This window comes from Camponotus vicinus, unplaced genomic scaffold (assembly GCF_025532165.1).
Source record: "Camponotus vicinus isolate PSW18456_S1 unplaced genomic scaffold, iyCamVici1.0 SCAF_2, whole genome shotgun sequence".
NCBI lineage: Eukaryota > Metazoa > Arthropoda > Insecta > Hymenoptera > Formicidae > Camponotus > Camponotus vicinus.
In genome coordinates this window covers 8,717,621-8,737,511 of record NW_028141956.1, presented here as the reverse complement: position 1 = coordinate 8,737,511, position 19,891 = coordinate 8,717,621, and positions in this window count along the sequence as shown.

Below are 19,891 nucleotides of genomic sequence, written 5' to 3'. Positions count from 1 at the left end.
GGTTAGAACTCGATCGATTGTTCGGAATGGTCGTTAATGGGTCCCTTTTCTTTGCTCGTCTACAGCCATACGCACTGCGTGTGTTAACCCTGTCGAGACTCCGTCGAGTGGATTCCCCTAGGCACGATTTTCGCTCGGTAAAAGGAGTTGCCTCCCCATTTTCTAAATTGCTGAATGTTAACATTTAAAAAATGTGGGTATCCTCTTCTTTTACCGTCTACCAGCCTTGTGTACTGCGCTAGTGATATAGCATCCGTGCGAGTCACTTGAAATCGTGCTTAGCGGGTCCAGGTTCGATACGAGATAGGATAATTATGCGCGAAAAAGAGCTGGTGAACTTCATTCGCCTCTATTTCGTCAATCGTTTCGTCTTCTTTCCGGTTCGGGCCTAGTCTTTGCTCGTTGTATCGTTGCATTCCCGACCTGTTGGCTCGAAGTTGATTCTTGTGAAATGAAATGGGATTTTCGCTCGTACCGAAACCGGGAGTGGCGTTCAAAGTATATATATATTAAATATATACATCGCGCGACCAAATTTTGAATCGTACCGAAATAGTGCGGGAGTGCCGTTCAGTATCGCGCGTAAAATAGCGGAAATAGCGATATAAAAATATCGCTCGTGAGTGCGGGAGTGCCGTTAAAAGTATCGCGCGTCAACAACATGAGAGGAGGAGGAGGTCTGGGAGAGGCATCTTGCATCAGCGGAGCAACCTGATGGTGAATATCTATTATTTGTATATCAATTGTTATAAATCGTTATAAACGAACAATAATTCGATCTTATTATTTGAATGAATTAAAGAAAAAATTCGAGAGAGAATGATTTTTATAAAAATTATATAAAAGTTTTTATTTAAAAAACAGTTTCAAAAATTTATATTATTTTTTCATACATGTTTATCTGCTTATTATTTTACACATCGGATATAAAATTCTGCACGATAAAAATTTTTTGAAATATTGATTACGTTTTGAGCATTATTATAAATGAATTTTATATTTGTATGTTACAGACAATGTAGCTTCGATAACTCCGCTGTTGCGCATCAGTGCCGGTGAGTGAAAGAAACTTTTATTTATTTTTAAGGTAACGGATTCGTAGAAATTGTAGATGTAGATGTAGATGTAGATTGTAGATTGTAGATAAATCCGTTACCTTAAAATGGATGAGCTAGGATAGATTAAATTAAATAACTTTTAATATGTTCTTTCGAGATGCTTTGCATCTATTGCGAAAATATATTGAAGTATTAATTAAAAAAAGAAGATCCAGAAAAGATTTTTTTGTAAAGATTTGGTCTAACTTGTTAAATAAAGAACACGCATTAATAATTTTATCAATTTTATCAATTTCTGATGCTACTTTATTTTTATAACGCACACTTAACTTATTCTAATTTCTTAGCTCATCCATCATAGAATTTGTTTGTAGATATTAGTTTTAAATTTTACTTTAACTTAATATAAAGCCAAATGATTGATTCATTAAATAACTTGTAACATGATAATAAATGACTTGCCATATAGCCGTGTTAGCAATTTAATATAATATATAGAAATTTGTAGTTTGGCTTTATTTTAGTTAAAATAAAGTTATATTCAAATATTTAACGAACGATCGTAAAATCGAACGATCGTTACGATGAGCGTGAAATATTTACGCACATTTGCCGGTAATTAACCGGCAAAAAAAAAGTTTTTATCTCCTTTTTCGATCTCTGATTAGAGATCGAGCGAGAAAGTGGCCAGGATCAACGAAAGGTAGGGTCAACTGGCCTGAAGAAAAGTTCGTACGCGGTTAGATTAGGTTAGGGAATGTAATTAGTGCATTGATTAAAATATATATGATTAGAGATAAGCTCCCCAAATCTCGAATAATTTTAGTTAATCAGGAAATAGGATTGTAGTAGGTAGTAGGGCTCATAGGGTTGTTAAGATGGTAGGGTTGTTAGGACTCATAAGGTTGTTAAGATCATTATTTCTTTCAATTTTTTTAATATTCTAATAATCCTAAATAAATTAAAATTATTTAATATTAATTAATTAATCGATTGCATTCCGCTTTTTCGTTCGGCATATATAAATATTTAGTTAATAAATAACGCAAATATATCAGAATAAAGTTGTAGCCTGACATACATATGTGTGTGTGTGTGTGTGTGTGTGTGTGTGTTGTGTGTGTTGTGTGTGTAGAGAGAAAGAGAAAAAGAGAGAGAGAGAACTACAAAACTTATTTAAAAAATTAAAATTAAAAATTTATTTATATTTATATACATAATTTATATACAGCATCTTACTATACAGCACTGGTGCTACCGGCATTTCATGCACATAGCACGGAACAAAACCAGAAATTGTGCACATTATATGTTACCCTCTGAGAACATTCGTGACTTCGTAGTGTTTTTAATGTCCACAGAGAGAGTATCAGCTTTCAGGAATGATTTAAAAGTGGGCCATGATACCTCTCAGTCTTCTCTCTGTATATATACATACAGGGTGTCCCATGGGATTGTGTTGAAACTATAGAGTTGGTACGCTCCTCCGTGACTTCAGATAGGGTCTTACAGTTAACGATCGACTATTTGAAGGTTCGCAATTTTATTTTGGCTGTGGTAGAAGCAAGTTCGAGCACGTCAAAATGAATAATTTAACTACGGAAGAAAAGGTTTATCTCATCGAGTGCTTCTTTTCTAGAGGAAAAATATATAGCAGTGCTTTTAAGGGGTTTCGTTCCAAGTACGGAACGCATAAAGTTACGAGCGAAACGACACTTAAGAGGTTAGAATTGATCATTTATTTAAATTTATGCGTTACATTACTTCATTTTTCGGCAATAAATCTCCATTAAAATCAATTTTTGTGTTGTTTTTGACAGAATTATCGATAATTTCATGCAATATGGAACAATTCAAGACCGTAGACGTGATCTGCCAGGCCCGTCTGCATCTATTGCCGTAGAAAAAAATATTGACAAGGTTAAGAATTATTTCGAACAAAATCCAAATGCATCCATTCGGAAAGGTGCTCAAGCGCTTAAAATATCGAAAACAACGTTGCACAGGATTTTAAAACGTTTCCTGAATATGCATCCGTATAAAATAACCTCGCATCAATTGCTAACCGAACGCGCTATGGCAAAACGAGTCGAATTTTGCAAAACAATAAATGGAATGTTTGAGGATGGAGAACTTGATGAAAAATTAATAATTTATACGGACGAGGCACATTTCTGGCTCAATGGTTATGTGAATAAGCAAAACTATCGATTTTGGGGGTCGGAAAATCCCAACGTTTCTCTCGCTAAACCATTGCATTCATTAAAAATAACGGTATGGGCTGCGATCTCGGTCAAAGGAATTTACCTGCAATTCTTCGAATTAACGGTCACTGATGAAAGTTACAAGCAACTTCTCGAAAAAAAATTCTTCCCTCATGCAAAGAAAAGAGGCCTGATCAGAGGATATAATTTCATGCAGGATGGAGCGACATCACACAGAACCAAGGAGGTTTTCGAAACCATCCATAAAGTTTATGGCAATCGAGTCATCGGCCTGGGATATCCGAAATTTGCCCAGGGGGGTTTAGAATGGCCACCATATTCACCGGATTTGAATCCATGTGATTACTTTCTTTGGGGGTACATTAAAGACAATTGTTATTCTGGAAACCCGGAAACAGTTCCAGATTTAGTTGCAGCGATTAAAAAAGTTGTCAACAACATAAAAGATGATATGTTAGAGAAAGTTTTTACGAGTTTTCGTAAAAGAATTGAATTCTGTACCGATTCAAATGGTGCGCACTTCGAAAATATTTATCACTAGTTTACTCAACTTTACTTAAATATTGGCATATTTTTCATGAATAAATACACTGATATGCAAACATTCTGTTCAATTCAATTTATACCCATTCAAAATTGCAGACTTTCCTTTTTTCAACGCAGTTTTAGCCATGTCAATAACTACATGCATTCACAAATGACAGCTGATTGGTTTCAACACAATCCCATGAGACACCCTGTATATATACAGAGTGTCCGATTCCTGAGTGACCAAACGAAAAGTAGTAGTAGATTGGATCAAACTGAGAAGAAAAGTCCTCTACCATTTTGCAAAATTCGCAATAATTATTAAAAAATAAGCAAAAATGTCTCGGTACATGAGAAGCGGTAAACCGCTTGTAGTGTGTGATTATTAAGTGATCAAACGAAAAGTGGTGATAGATTGGGTCAAACTGAAAAGAAAATTCTTCTACCATATTGCAAAATTCGCAATAATTATTAAGTTATAGGCAAAAAGTCTCAGAGTATAAGAAGCGGTAGACAGATCGCTTCTCATGCGCTGAGACATTTTTGCCTATAACTTAATCATTATTGCGAATTTTGCAAAATGGGAGAGGACTTGTCTTCCCAGTTTGACCCAATCTACCACCACTTTTCGTTTGATCACTCATTAATCGGACACTGCGAGCGATCTACCGCTTCTCATGCGCCGAAACATTTTTGCTTATTTCTTAATAATTATTGCGAATTTTGCAAAATAGTAGAGAACTTTTCTTCTCAATTTGATCCAATCTACCACTACTTTTCGTTTGGTCACTCAGGAATCGGACACCCTGTATATATGTGTATGTGTGTGTTATTATCAACCAGTTTTTTAGTGTTAATAATTTTTTTATTTGTCAAAAAAAATTAATTAATAATTGCAAGGTGCCTACTAGGAACACTTTCTTTTAGAACCTTGTGATAAAACATACAACTTATCAGTCGATAAAATATCGGACTTTAATATGTATTTAATTAATCATTTTCTGACATTGTTCTAAAATAGATATATATCTGCAAATATTTTGTAAGTTAAGTAAAGAATGCGTATATAGGAACTTTCTGAAAACAAATTTTTAAGAAAGTATAGATGTAGATTATCTTGTAGAAAATCTGTTATTGTACTATAAAAGAGAAAAGAGATATTAATAATATCAATCATTTGGCTCTTTTATTTTAATATTTTTTTGTATCCCACACATGTGATTTACATATTTATATATTTTTAATAATATATTTTATATATCGTCGTATATTTTTTCGATAAAATGAAAGTACAATATTTCACTTGATTCTAGATGTCATCTACTGAGAGGACTGATTTTAATTAGAAGGAGAAAATGTATTTTTCATTCACACTGCAAATGTTTAATTTTATTAATGATATATTTATACAGGGTGTATCTGAAATGATGCACTAAACTTTAGGAGCGTATTCTAGAGGTCAAAATAAGACTTTTTTTTCCTATGAACATGGGTCCGGAAATGAACTCCCTCCGAGCTAGAAGCCCCTAAAGTTTGGGGAAAAAATTAAAAATTGGCTGTATTTAAAAAAAAAAAAGGTTTTGATGTTACCTATCACCCTCTCTTGAGAGATAAATAAATTTGCGTTGCGGGTGTTTGGTCAATTTCACACATTTTCGAATTTTAGCTCGGAGGGGCGTTCATTTGCGGACCCATGTTCATAAGAAAAAAAAGTCTTATTTTGGCCTCTAGAATACGCTCCTAAAGTTTAGTGCATCATTTCAGATACACCCTGTATATTATAGATTTAATGTATTAGTTAAATTAACTTTTATATAAAATCTTGTATTTTAATTAAGAATTTTTAACTTTTATTGTGCTTTCTGTAAATCTAGTCATTGATAATTCATTACATTGATATTCTCCATTTATTAGGACTCATCTATTTATTACGTACGCAAATTTATTCATGATTATAAGTGTTTAATAAAATTTTGATGTATGTACTACTATAGCGTTCTTATATCATTTCTTTTGTTATTCAACAAATGACAATCATTTTATGTAATTTCAATTATATATATGTATATATAACTTTTCTCTTAATTACATATTTTTGAATACAATTTATTTAATTTTATATCTCTATATATATTATTATTATGTTAAAATAATAAATTGTATTTAATAAATTTAAATTAATCATTAACGTTAATATATCAAGAAAAATAATTTATATTAGAGGACAATTACCAAATGCGCAAAAATGAAATAAATTAATATATAAAATTATGAATAAGAATTTTTAAGGTATATAACATAAAGAATTTCAATTTTTTTTTTAATTTCTTGTACCTATATTGTAGCAAGAAATATGTTTTTATGTAGATTATAAAATACGACAGTAATCTTTTTCGCCTATACATATATTTTTCATCAATTTCGTTTTATTATCTTTACTTTTTGCATCATATTTTCAGATCACTTTTTAATGCAAATTTTAAATTGTGATCTTTTGAAATTAATGCATTCCGACGTCAAGTCAGAATTAGTTTGTAACCACATGTGTAAACACATCTCAGCATTCTTAAAACCTGTTTTAATCGGTAAACATTAAAATAACAATGTTAAAAATGTTACCTTTGATATTCTGATGTCTAATCGCTCGTTTAAAGGTAAATTACACTGAAGTTTCATTTAACATGATCTCACGAAACGCCTACACAATATTTAACTTTATTAGCTTTATTAGTAAATTCTTAGTTGTTTGAAACAAAACTTACTAGTATTTGTAAAACCCTATCACATGACTGTATGGAACAAATTACATAATATTAAAAAGTGTGTATTTTTCGTTATAGACAATATAATTCAATATAGACAATATAATTATAGAAGTTATATTTTACAAAATTTTGGATTAAAATAGTTCGAAAAAGTTTCGAGAAAAACTATGAATAATTGATAACATCAAGCTTCTATTATATTTTACAATATTTGATTAATTTCAATTGAATAATTAATTAAATTTCTAAAATATAATTCTCGCGTTCGAGATAAATTCATTTCTTCATAAAATATATATGAATTTAAAGGAGAATATATGAAGATTCTTCTAAATTTATAGTTTTCTTAAGAATTTAAGTTGTTATTTTGTATATAAATTTATTTTTATCAAAGCTCAAAATATGATAAATTTTAGAATAAAGTATAAAATACTATACCGAATAATAAAATACCTCAATTTACATATATATAAAAATAATTTTGGAATCATAACTTTCTTAAGAATCTTCAATAAAATTTTTCACTTTTTTACGATATATTTTGAATAGTTTAAAAATTGCATAAAATAATGAAAAATAATATTTTTAAATGTGATACAGCTGGCATTAGAGCAGATAGATTTTTTCTTCATCCATTTAATTTAATCCATTAATTTAATTTAATTTAATTTAATACATCGATTTCATCGGGATATTATTTCCAACATAACATTCATATTCAGGATAAAATTTAATTGAATGGTACAAAAAAGAAAAATCCTATTGTTGAAGAGATCGATAGTTTTCACGTATAGGTCTCTGCGCTACGATCAACACGCTGAGAGCATGTCAAAGAATTAATGATTCTAAATGGCATTCTTTCTCCCACGATTACGAACGTTTCCGTCGTATGTGCACACACGCGCCGCGTTTACACACGTGTCCGACATATATACGGCCGCTAATTACACGACGCCGATCGCCGTCTATTCAAGCTTGTTTATCGAGAGCCTATGCCTCGGTCACATTGAACCATATGCATCACATGTCGGTGAGACTATACTCTGTTCGCGCATGCAATGCGAATAAAATTCACCCCTCATCGCACATACGAATCAGCAGTCACGCTCAAGCGTCACATTCACGCGTTATCTCTCTCGGAATTAAGATTACTGAGATGTTTTACAAAACATATTCATGCAAAATTGCATTTCGTCGAGTCATGTATCGAGATAGGTCAAATTGATTCATATTGATAGGATCAGTTTCATATCAAATTCTTAAAACAGACCGAACAAAACAAAACTGAAACAACAGAAACAGACCGCAGAAAACTAAATAAAATAAAAAAAACGCTTGAAAATGTTATATATGATTATCCGAAGAGAAAGATAACTCTTCCTAAAATAAAACTTCTATATTTTTATATATTTAATATTATCTTTATGACTTTATATAGTTAATCAATTATTCGCATAATTAAAATATACTCTATGTTCTTTCTCTTTTTTATATAATATTTTATTTTAGAAAATAATAGGAAAATTAAATCAAAAAGATATTCAAGATATCCAATATCAGAAACATTTAAGAAAGAGAAAGAAAGAAAAAATTTTTACATATAAAATGACATACTTAAAAATTAATAATATTAAAAAAAATCTCTTTTCCTCCCTATCATATTCTAGATATCATTTTATTTCTCCTTTACATATGTATTTATACTTTTATTATATATACTAGAATTATTTATTGCATTTTTGTTACATTTTATAAAAGTTTAGATCTAAAAAGTAATTATAATGAAAGTAAATATAATTTTTAAAGCCTGATAAATTATAGCATAATGTGTATAAATCTATCTTGTGGATATATTATTATCGAAATTATACCGGTTCATCACAAGTGCTCGTTTCCGCTCCTCGTACTCGCGACACATTGGTCACGTGCAGGCAGGTGACACCCGCATAATCGCGATGAAAAAACGCAATCATCGCAGAAAAAAGTCCGAGACGAGTTCGTCGTCTTTCTCTAACAAAATTTAATCGGAAATTCCTTTTATTTTATACCTCTTTCCCTCGATCTTCTCTCTCTTCGGCTTTCTTCTTTTTTTTTATTTTGTTGCCTTCGCAATGCACGCCTTAGATAAATTGTAATTTCGCTTTTAGAAACTTCGATTAACATCGCGTGATCGAAACTAACGTGTAAAATAAAAATAATAAATTATTGTAAAATAATAATAATAAATTTATCGTACATACAATAAAAATAATTTTTTTTACACAATAAAAACTTATGCTATCGATTAGTTCTAGTAAAAAGCCGATGGACAATTAGTTGTTATTGGGATCTGAAAATCTAAGATATTACAAACAAAACGCTTTTGGTATAGATACAATGTCAACCAAAATATATCTATGTATATCAAAATTTTTTATTTAGTGTAGATATATTGATTCTTACTGTTATATACAATCGGACATTATAAGTATACTCGGTACCAGACACTACCATGTTTCTTGATCGTGCCATATGTTTTTTCCGACACTCGTTTCCTTACATACTCGTTCGCCACATACGTCTCACCGCAACAAGGTTACGGGAGAGGGTGAATCGGTGATTTTATGTGCACCTGCGAAACGAAGCGCGACTAATGTGTCGATTTCACTGCGCGGAAGACGTGCTTTAATTTACGAAATTAATAATAAAGTTCATGAAGGGAAGGAAAAGCACGGATTAAACAGTAATCATTGATTAATCATTTACAATGTATTGTGTAACAAAGATTCGTGAAAATCAAAGACGATAACATTTTTCGTACAATTACTTCAATAATATCATATATTATACATGTTTGATATATCCTATATCCTATAAGAAAGAGTAAATTCGTTTGATACTAAGAGTAAATGGATTCTCATGAGGGAAAGTTCGTACATTTTTTGTTGAAATAATATAATATTCTTTTTGAAAATATAATTCTTAAAATAAAATAACATTGCATTTAATTTGCACATTTACATTGTCATAATAAAAACGTCTCACACTAATTGTAAACATTATTCTAGTTTCAGCTTTCTCCTTTTTTTTTATTTTGTTGTCTTCGCAATGCACGCCTTAGATAAATTGTAATTTCGCTTTTAGAAACTTCGATTAATATCGTGTAATCGAAACTAACGTGTAAAATAAAAATAATAAATTATTGTAAAATAATAATAATAAATTTATCGGACATATAATAAAAAATGAAAAATTGTTATTAAATTTTGGAAAAATGCCATGGTCTCCAATATATCAAGATATCTTCAATTACATAATCTAAACAATTTCTCACGTAAAAGGAAAAGCTACAAACGGTAGCTATAACAGTACTCGTAATTATCTGTCGTCATCACAATTACGTAAAATTCTTGATTGATTGCTTTCTTCCACATGACTCCGGGATAAGAATACATGGGATGAAAGAGCACACGATGCTACGTACGCCCTTGTTCCGTAATGGAAACGCGTTCTTAATTCGCCCCTTGAAATCGGCCAATCGGCCCGACCGATTACGCGGCGCGCACCGCGAAACATACGATCGGGTAAATGGCAATAAATAACAGAGTACTACTTCTGCGTTCAGGAAAATTGATAGGTACTGCTTGTCGCTTAACGCGCGATACAACATTGTGTAAACTGGAATATCGTAATAACGAGAAAACTACGAGGGAACTATCACTTTTCCTTAAATTTGTGTCCATTTAAACTTTCTCTAATGGTGCACTTCAAGAAAAGATATCTATATATATATAATAACTTATATTCAATTTTCCAATTCGTTGAAAGAATATGAGAAAATAGCTATTGCAAAGAGTTTAACATTTAGATAGAAAAAATAGAGAGAATATGTATATTATATTATCGTCTTATATGTTAAAATATGCAAAATATGCAATAGTTCTGAGTTATTGTAATTTGAAAATTTAATTTACTCCGAAAAATTAGATTTTATAAAAATACTTATTTTTGTAATTTGCTATCGCGTCTCTAGTCTAGAATCCTTTGTCCAAAATTAAGTAAAAAAATGACATTAGTGGAAAATCGAAAAATTTGCACATTCGTGATTTTGACACGAAGGCGATATATTTATGACAATATTAAACAATTAGAAAAATATATTAAATCTAACTTACATCATATAAAATATGTCATAAAGTTTGTGACACTTATCTTCAAATATTGTTGCAAGAGGGCATTTGTGCATTTTTATTCCTTCAAGCGCGACCTGATGTTGCATGTGACCCTAAAATCGCCGCTGGTAAATTGCAATTCGCCTTCGACGCGGATAACATCGCAAAATTAAAGTCGGTGAGTAGTGTTCGCGAGCGCCCGGTTGCTTTTTAATTCTTCTTTCTTTTGCTTGGCTGCGCGCTCCCTTATTGTGTATCGAAACACGGTATTTCGGAATGCGCCGCACACAACAAGGTTGTTATAATGCAACGTCGACTGGGATGAGTGGGCGGTTTTATATGAAAAGGAGCGAAACTAATACACAAAATTTCAAGCGAGGCAAACGAGATGCGTCGAGGTCGGGTTTAGCAGCTTGGTGAAGGAGCAGCTTCCATCTGGAAAAAAAAGACCAAGGCCATCGCCAAGATAATTGAGTTCAAGATAGCGATATTAATTATTATACGCGGGCGCTTTTCAAATCGATCTCACATAATCGCAATTTAGAACGTCTAGAATATCGCACTTTATATTTTCGTTGTTGACGAAAATATTATAAGTGCTTTTAACATTTTTATTTATAAAAATCATCTTTTTAAATTGTTTCTTTTTACTGTGCGTTACAATTAACAAAATTTGTATATTTATATTGAATTTTTGCACTGGAAATATAAAGAGAAGTTTTCTAAATTTTATGTAACTTCTATTGCATAATTTCAAATTAAATTGGCTTGATTTCATTTCACGACATTTTTTTATCTAATGTGATAACGTTTTATAAATACAATATGACAGCTGCCGTCATAAGAACTTCGCTAAGCTATCTAGATTTGAATTCTCTTTAAATTTCGACAAAGAAACTAATGTTTGAAAGAGTTACCATTAAATTAAGACTTATCGTTCAAATCGAAATTATTCATTGTATACTGTTTAGGGAACCCTATTTTTTTAAGAATTGTGAAAAGACAGCTGCTCGAAATGATTCTTTTCTATTTGAAAGTGAATTCTGGTCATTGATTGATCAGGTGTGGTTTAAACTACCAATACGTCGCTTGACACACGCAAACAAATTCTATATTCTTGCTAAATGCAGACAAATACAAACAATAGGTCAATAAAAAAAAGTGCATAATTATATTCTTAAAAATACTATATAAATGCATAAACATGTTAAGAAACATCCATTGACATTGATTTATAACTGCCTATAAAATTCATGAAGGGAAGGACGGATTAAACAGTGATCATTGATTAATCATTTACAATGTATTATGTATGCTCTACAGTGGAAAAAACAGATTGTTTTCTCTTCTTATTTTATTTACAGATATATATACAGATATTTACAGATATTTACAGATACACATCTTATTGTCTATTATATATATAATATAAATAAGAAAAATATATATACAGGGTGTCCCAGGTATCATCCGTCAAAAAAAAACCATAAATAGAGCTCGCTAAACTAAACTAAAAAGTCCTGTACCATTTTGCAAACAACCACGTAAAATTTCGAGATATTAATTAAGGAAGATCGGCTAATAAGCGCACAATTGGTGTGATTAGACAGTCGGCCATTTCAGCGAGGACAACGCGGAGTGATCGGATTGTATTTTTGCAATATTCCCACGCGGTTTTGTAAGAAATTTTAATCACTTTCTAGTCAAATAATTATTTTTCAAATAAAAACCATTTTTAACATTTAAAAATCAATATGGTCCTTATTTGAAAAATAATTATTTGACTAGAAAGTGATTAAAATTTCTGACAAAACCGCGTGGAAATGTCATAAAAATATGATCACTTCGCACCGTCCTCGCTAAAATGGCCGACTGCCTAATCACACCGATCGCGCGCTTATTAACCAATCTTTTTTAATTAATATCTCGAAATTTTACGTGGTTGTTTGCAAAATGGTATAGAACTTTTTAGTTCAGTTTAGCGAGCTCTACTTATGGTTTTTTTTTGACGGATGATACTTGGGACACCCTGTATATATTCCAACCTTACTCTGTTTCTCTATCTCTCTTCTTCCGTCTTACTTATAGATGGAACCACTATCGAATCTCGATTCTATGCGTGCACTTTAATGTCGTGTTTCATGGAAGAAGACGCATAGCACGTGGCAAGGTAAATCAAACACGTATAATGCTAAGAGTTTGTGTAATTAGTTGTTAAATGAATTAAAATTCAATTAATGAATAAGTGTCACATTTATCTTTTAATAAATTATGAATATCATGATGGTGCTTTTAATTAAAAGATAAAAGTAAGTAATAATACTCCACGTGGTGGTTATAATATGTTCGCGAGTTTATTAAGACTAATAACCCGAACAATTCAATCTGTGTATCTTCTTATTACATATATTTTATATATATGTAATGTTGTGAAGTTTAGTGAAAATTTTATAAGCAATCTTGATGGAATGTGATGGAATTTGATTTAGAAAATGTGATTATACTAAAAGGAATATGGCAACACTTACGCGAATATAATGTGTCGGTAGCCGCCAGTTTTCTAGAAGAAAATTTACATCAGCAGTTTATTAATTTATATAGTGCAATTCATGTGCAATTTATGTGCAAAGTTATAAGGTGCAATTAATGTGAAAAATTAAGGTGCAATTAATGTGCAAAGTTTCGAGTTGATTTATATTGATTTTCGTATCAATTTTGCAGTTTGGTGATTTCACATTTGGTGGTATTTGAGTTAAGCCAAATCCGTGAAAAATCTGAGCATTTGTGTGAAAAAATTATTGGAAATTTAAATGTTTAATTACATATGAGTATTTGTGAAAGTGTAGATTTCCTGTTTGTTCCAAATTTTATTTATTGTGTATTATACATAATATCATAATTTATATGCTCTGAAATATCGGAATAAGCAATAATTACCCAGGATGTGAGTTTTATTTATTTTATGTTTATTTTTATATTTATACATATATTTTGTTAGCGAATATGATGCAATACATCCGAGAATTTAATTTGACGATTTTGATGATCAAATAGTGAAGATGTGTGCATAGATAAATGCAATTCAATCAAAAATCGTATTTTTATCAGAATTAAAATTAAATTAATAAATAATAAATATATAAAAAATATTTATTTATATTATACAAGAAATATTTTCCTACAATAATATATTTATTCATTTTTTGATTATTGACATTAATGTCTGTTTAAAAGTTAATATTTTAATAATTTTACATAATATTTAACATAAATATCGAAACTTTAAATATTAAATATAATTAAATATCAAATACATTTTTTTAAATATTAAATATAAATTAAACCCCCATTTTATTTTAAACATATCTAAAACATTATTAATTGCAATTTATTGCATTCAGAATGAAAAAAAAATCATTAACTTGATGTCACAAAATTTAGATTTTAACATAAATTCTTCATTTCTCAGGAATTTATCAACTCATAATAATTAAAAAGAAAAAGAAAAAAAGACAGATCATAGTATTATATATTACTAATGAGACAGGACCAAGACAATTACACTGATCATATATTGTCATAGGAAGTCTCCACATCGGTTAGGAATCCAAACGCGTTATCAAATTCAAAGATCGCAAATGGAGACTTAAACATTAATATGCATCGTGCGCCGTCAACCTGTCTTTCTCCCTTTCCTTGGGGATAGTCCTGGAATCTTTCTAATTGCTCTGTAGGAATTCCGGGTGCGCGGTGAAGAGAAACGCATCGTGTACGTCAAGAAATCGACTTGACGATCGTCGAGCAGGGGATACACCTGCACAGTTGCGTTTGCAGCTGGCAGATTCTCGGACGACTATGCGAGAATCGCATTCGATTGCTCTTCGACTTTTCCGGAGAGGATACGAACAGGAAGAAGCGGAAAGAAGGAGGAGAAAAGGAAAAGAGGTAACCGCGAAGCACTAGCGTTCAGATCCAGGTGAAACTCTGTAATGTAAAGTCGCAGGTGAAGTGGAACCAAGATGAAAGAACGCTGAGAGAGAAAGAGAGGGAGAGGGGGAGAGAGAGAGAGAGAGAGAGAGAGCAATTCACAAGGATCACACTATCCAGGTGGAAGCCAAACGGAAGAGTAACAGAGAAGGGATTAGTATATTCCCCCCATGTGACATCATTCTTTTCTTCTCTCTCTCTCTCTTTTGCTTTCTTATTGCTCGCTTTTCGAAGCATTTTTCACACGGTGCTAGCAAAAACTGTGCCGATGAATATGATTAATTATTGCTGCGGTTTGCGAATTTTTCCTGTAAGGGTAAGAAAGGGGAATTGGTGAAAATTTCGCCGCAGATAAGATCTTTGGTGGGTGAGAATATTTGAAGCATATTTTTCAAAGTACAGAACGTACTCTAAGTTGTACATAGATATATGTTCGTAAAAAACATACGATAAATTAAAATGGAGCTATAAATTATATGAAAGATACATAATCACTTGAAGCGACTGAAAATTCTGATTAAATAAAAAGATACTATTTATAAAATAATTGTGTCATCTAAAATTTAGAATAATTTATATAAAACAAATTTATAACGCGGGTAGTTTAAGTAGCGAAAATTTAAAACAATTAAAATAGAAAGATAATCAACTGTATAATATTACGAATAATTTTAGAAAATTTGTAGACTTTTGCAGATGCCATGTACTCAGCAATTATCAAAATTTATAGAACATTAAGAAGCTACATTCAATGCCTTCTTAAACATCGCAGTAACGGTTACAATCAACGTTAGTATGCGTTGCCGGTAAATCAATTCTTATGCACTATACAGGAACTTCTCGCGAGTAAATTGGCGGAAAAGAAATAAGGCCCGTACTTCATCCAGAGGGGAAGCAATAACTGCTTCCTGTTGGCGTTGGCGCAACGCCGTAATTTCAGTAATTCTTCATTTCTCCCCGCGTTTTTCTCCTTTATCCCCTCCCTGCGTCCCTGCGACGTTTTGTTTTGTCAAAATTGCTCGTGGCAATGCTCGAGTCGGCACCGCTTTCTTTCCCTCCTCCTTTCAATCCTCCTCTCTCCCTCTTTCTCTTTCATCGTCTTTTTATTTATTCCAAGCCTATCGCGCGTTGATTGTATCAAGGCTTTGTGCGGTTTCCTCGACGTTTTTCGCGTGTTCGCCAACTGTTATTGGCCGAAAAAAAGATTACGCGCGGGACTCCGTTTACCGTCACGCGGGCACGAGGGCGACCCGCAAAAATAAAGCAGATAAAAATGGAGCAGAGAGAAAAGTAAGCCAGAGAGAAAGAGAGGGAGGAACACAGCTACGCACTAACAAGTGGCCAGATTACAATGTGTACGCCGGCAATTTAAACTTTTGCAACTTGGTCAGTGGCAGCCGAACGGCGCTGCCCTGCAAAAACATCCGTAGGATGCGCGCCGTTTTCTGCCAGGTGTTGCGTCTTTGTTTGCATAAAGAGAAGATACCAGCAGCGGTATCCTGTTTGGTGAGATATTCGTTTAAATAGGATTATATACGGGCGCTTCGTTTTGGAGAAGAATTTTTAATATGACGCGATATTTCCGTACATCGCAAGATGAATCAAAGTAATCAAGCATTGAGAAAATCATTCACAAAGAATTAAAAAAAAAACATTAGAAAGATTCATGTGCTGCCTAAAATTGTCTGTTTTCCGTGCGCATACATTCAAAATAATTTGGAAAAAATAAAATTAAAATTCAACAAATTAAAGAAAGTAAATAAAAAAATAAAATTTAACGATTTTTGTATTTTGTTTTTAAGAATAATATCAAAGAAACAAAAGTTTTCTCCTTTATTATAAAAAATACATTCGATTTTAATTATAGATATAAGTAAATGACAACAATAAAATTATATTATTTAATTTTATATAAAAATTTTATTTTCATTTTAACTAAATAATAAAGTTAATAAAACTAAAAAATAAATAACTAATAAATAAAGTTAATAAAATTAATAGTTTCACGATGTTAGAAATATGATAAAAGTTTTTAATATAACAAGGAAAAGGAAAGAAGAAAAAAAGAGAAACAGATAAGAGACGGAAAACACACAAAAACATATAAAAACAAATTTTTGTAATTAATGTACATCCACAATAAGAAAGAAACAATTGATATATGTATTTTTAAATATATTAATCGTACATTTCTAATTAATTTTTTGAAATTTTTGAAAAACATTCATCTCTCAATTTTGTGAGTCATTGTATTTACATATTTACATCAGTACGATATTTTTAACGCTAATCATATAATTATCGTATCGTTATTGAATTAACAAAGATAAAGAATCACTGTCCATCATTTCAGTCCTTTAAATAATTTCGAAGTACAACCTGCATCTCATCCTCTACAAACTGGCATCATGATGATGAAACCGCAGCTGCTCGTCAATAATCATCGTCTCATCGTCGGTGCACGAGATTGCACTCGCGAGTGAGACCATTGACCATAGATATCAATTATGCGCCGAGTATTCGTGCGGTCGTCGGCTTAAACATCGATATTCCCGCGGAGTGTCCTTCGACAGATCCATAAATATTCGCGGTAGGAAAGAAGACGCTCGCGTCCCTCTTGCCCCCATCAACTTGGCCCTTAACCCCGGCAATTTTTTATTCTTCAGCAGGCAGCGTATACGCTGCTATTACAAACGCGGGCCATTAGAGCGAGAGCGAGGGAGAGAGAGATGGAGAAGGAGAGAAAGAGAGAACGATCCGAAAACGCACCCCGTTACCCCTCCCCCCTCCCTCTTCGTGAAGGAAGATCGTGCACACGCAGCTGTCGCTCTCTCAGCACCTGCCTCTCCTGCGATCAATCCTCCGCTTCTCCCGTGCGTGTACGCAGGTCAGGCCGGTGTGTAGGTGCGCGTTGGATTTTACGCGTTTTTTACCTGCGGGCTGCCGTGTACACATGCACACGCGAACGCGTGCGATCACACACGATTTACTACTGGCGCATCATTCCTTAAGAGAACACGAAAAAATCGGTCGGAGTTGGACGTGATCAAATGAGCGAGGGGGCTCAAGTGAGATGGAGCGATACCAAATTCTGTGTACACCAGATATATCGGCACATCCATTTTTGCATCAAATGAAAAAAAAACATCTACGAAATTTAAACTATTTCAAGAAAATAAAAATAAATATGTAATATTTGTAAATTGTTTCAAATTGAAAAAACAGATATCTAGATATCTCTAGATATCTTCCACGTATCTAATGTTTATTTGCGTCAAAAATAAAAAGAAAAATTTTTCTCAGCAATCATTTAATATCAAGAACAGTGCGAGCAAAATAATAATTGAAGTAAAAAATAGAAATATTGATTTTTATCTTTGTTATAAATAATCAATATGGAAGAAAAATAATTTATCTAATTATATTAATCAATATTTGATTAAAAATACTCTTATTTAATTTTATCAAACAAAAAAAAATATTGCAAATATGTATTTCTCAAATAATTTCTCAATTAATCAAAATAATTATTTTTCTCATTATACAATAAAATATTTGAGAATACTATTGTCATAATAAAAAGTAAATTTTGTAACATGTTATTAAAATAAAATTATTTAAAAGATTATTTTAAATAATTCGCATTAAAAAATGACTACCTCTTTATTAATGTTTATTTATGACTCATATAAAGGAATGTAATGATCGTGGCAGCTGGTCACGTTGATGCTATTATAAAATTAATAACTTATGCTCAATTTGCATGAATAATCTCGTAGTAGACAAAGTTCGGTAGATAAAGTATTTCTAATAAAATAAATTCTCGTAAGACCTGCATATGTAACTCTTGATGTATTAATATTTTGAATAAAAGTGAGTATAAAAAGCAATTAAAAAAATAACTCATAATCAGTGGAGAGTTAGTTTATCTTCTTTCCTAGAAAAGCAAGCTCAAAACAGATGCGTTTTAAGGTGTGTCAACGTATCGGCTACAATTGACATAGCAATCTCTCATGCGATTTATCGATTATTTTTTTTATTTTTGTACATATGAAGGGAAATATGAAGGAATATATTTGAATTATTAATACTTAATTTATTATCTTTTTGTCTTATATTCGATTGTAATGCAACGTCTACCATTTTCATTGAGAACAAAAATATTAACTGTAATAAAATGAGATGCATACTAATATTATTATTATTTTTAATATCGGCAAAAATTTTAATAAATAAATTAAAGTGAATTAAATTTAAATAAGTATGAATTAATTTCTGACACCTTCTTGAGAAACAATGCAATTTACGAAAATGTATCATATAATAGAATATTTGCAATAATTTCAATATTTTTATGTCCTCCATCTTGGTAAAATAATTATATATAAATATATATATAAATATATTATAATTATATATAAATATATTTTATATTATATATATATATATATATATATATATATATATATATATATACATTTGATAAAACAAATAACAAAAGATTACTATATATTTGATAAAAATATTATATAAATGTTATATAAATTCATAAAACTATAAAATTATGCATAATTTACGAGAAATGGCGTTTTGTATTCCTTTGATACTCATCCTACAAACTCAAACAATACCTCTTCTTTAATAAAGCTAACCTCTTCTTTAATAACGAGTAAGAATAACAATAAAACGAAAACTAGACAATTTTTAATTGTGAGTCATCATAAACGAGGGAAGGATATCACTATCAGATCAGTCTAACTTCCTCGTATTCGAAGATCATTCTTCTTTTATATTCCCCTCGTCTTTCTTCATTATACAACTACGTGACGCCCATAATGCATATCTTTATAAAATATATTAAAGGTGCTCTAAGCGACAATTATTATTTTCGCCATAAGACGAAAATATTTTTGATGGGACGACAAGGAAATTTCTGTTGAAAATAAACTATAATTCTAAATGCTATTTCAACTTTAATCATCTTTATACGAAACGAGAATTATTATGAGATAAACTTCTATTTGTTGAAATATTTTAAATTCGTATAATATTATATCATAAACAAATTATGTTTTTAAGTTCAATTTGAATTAATAAATAATTAATAAAGAGAATATAAGAAAATCGAAAGTGTAAACTAATGCATGATGCATACATTTAATTTCTACGGTTTATTA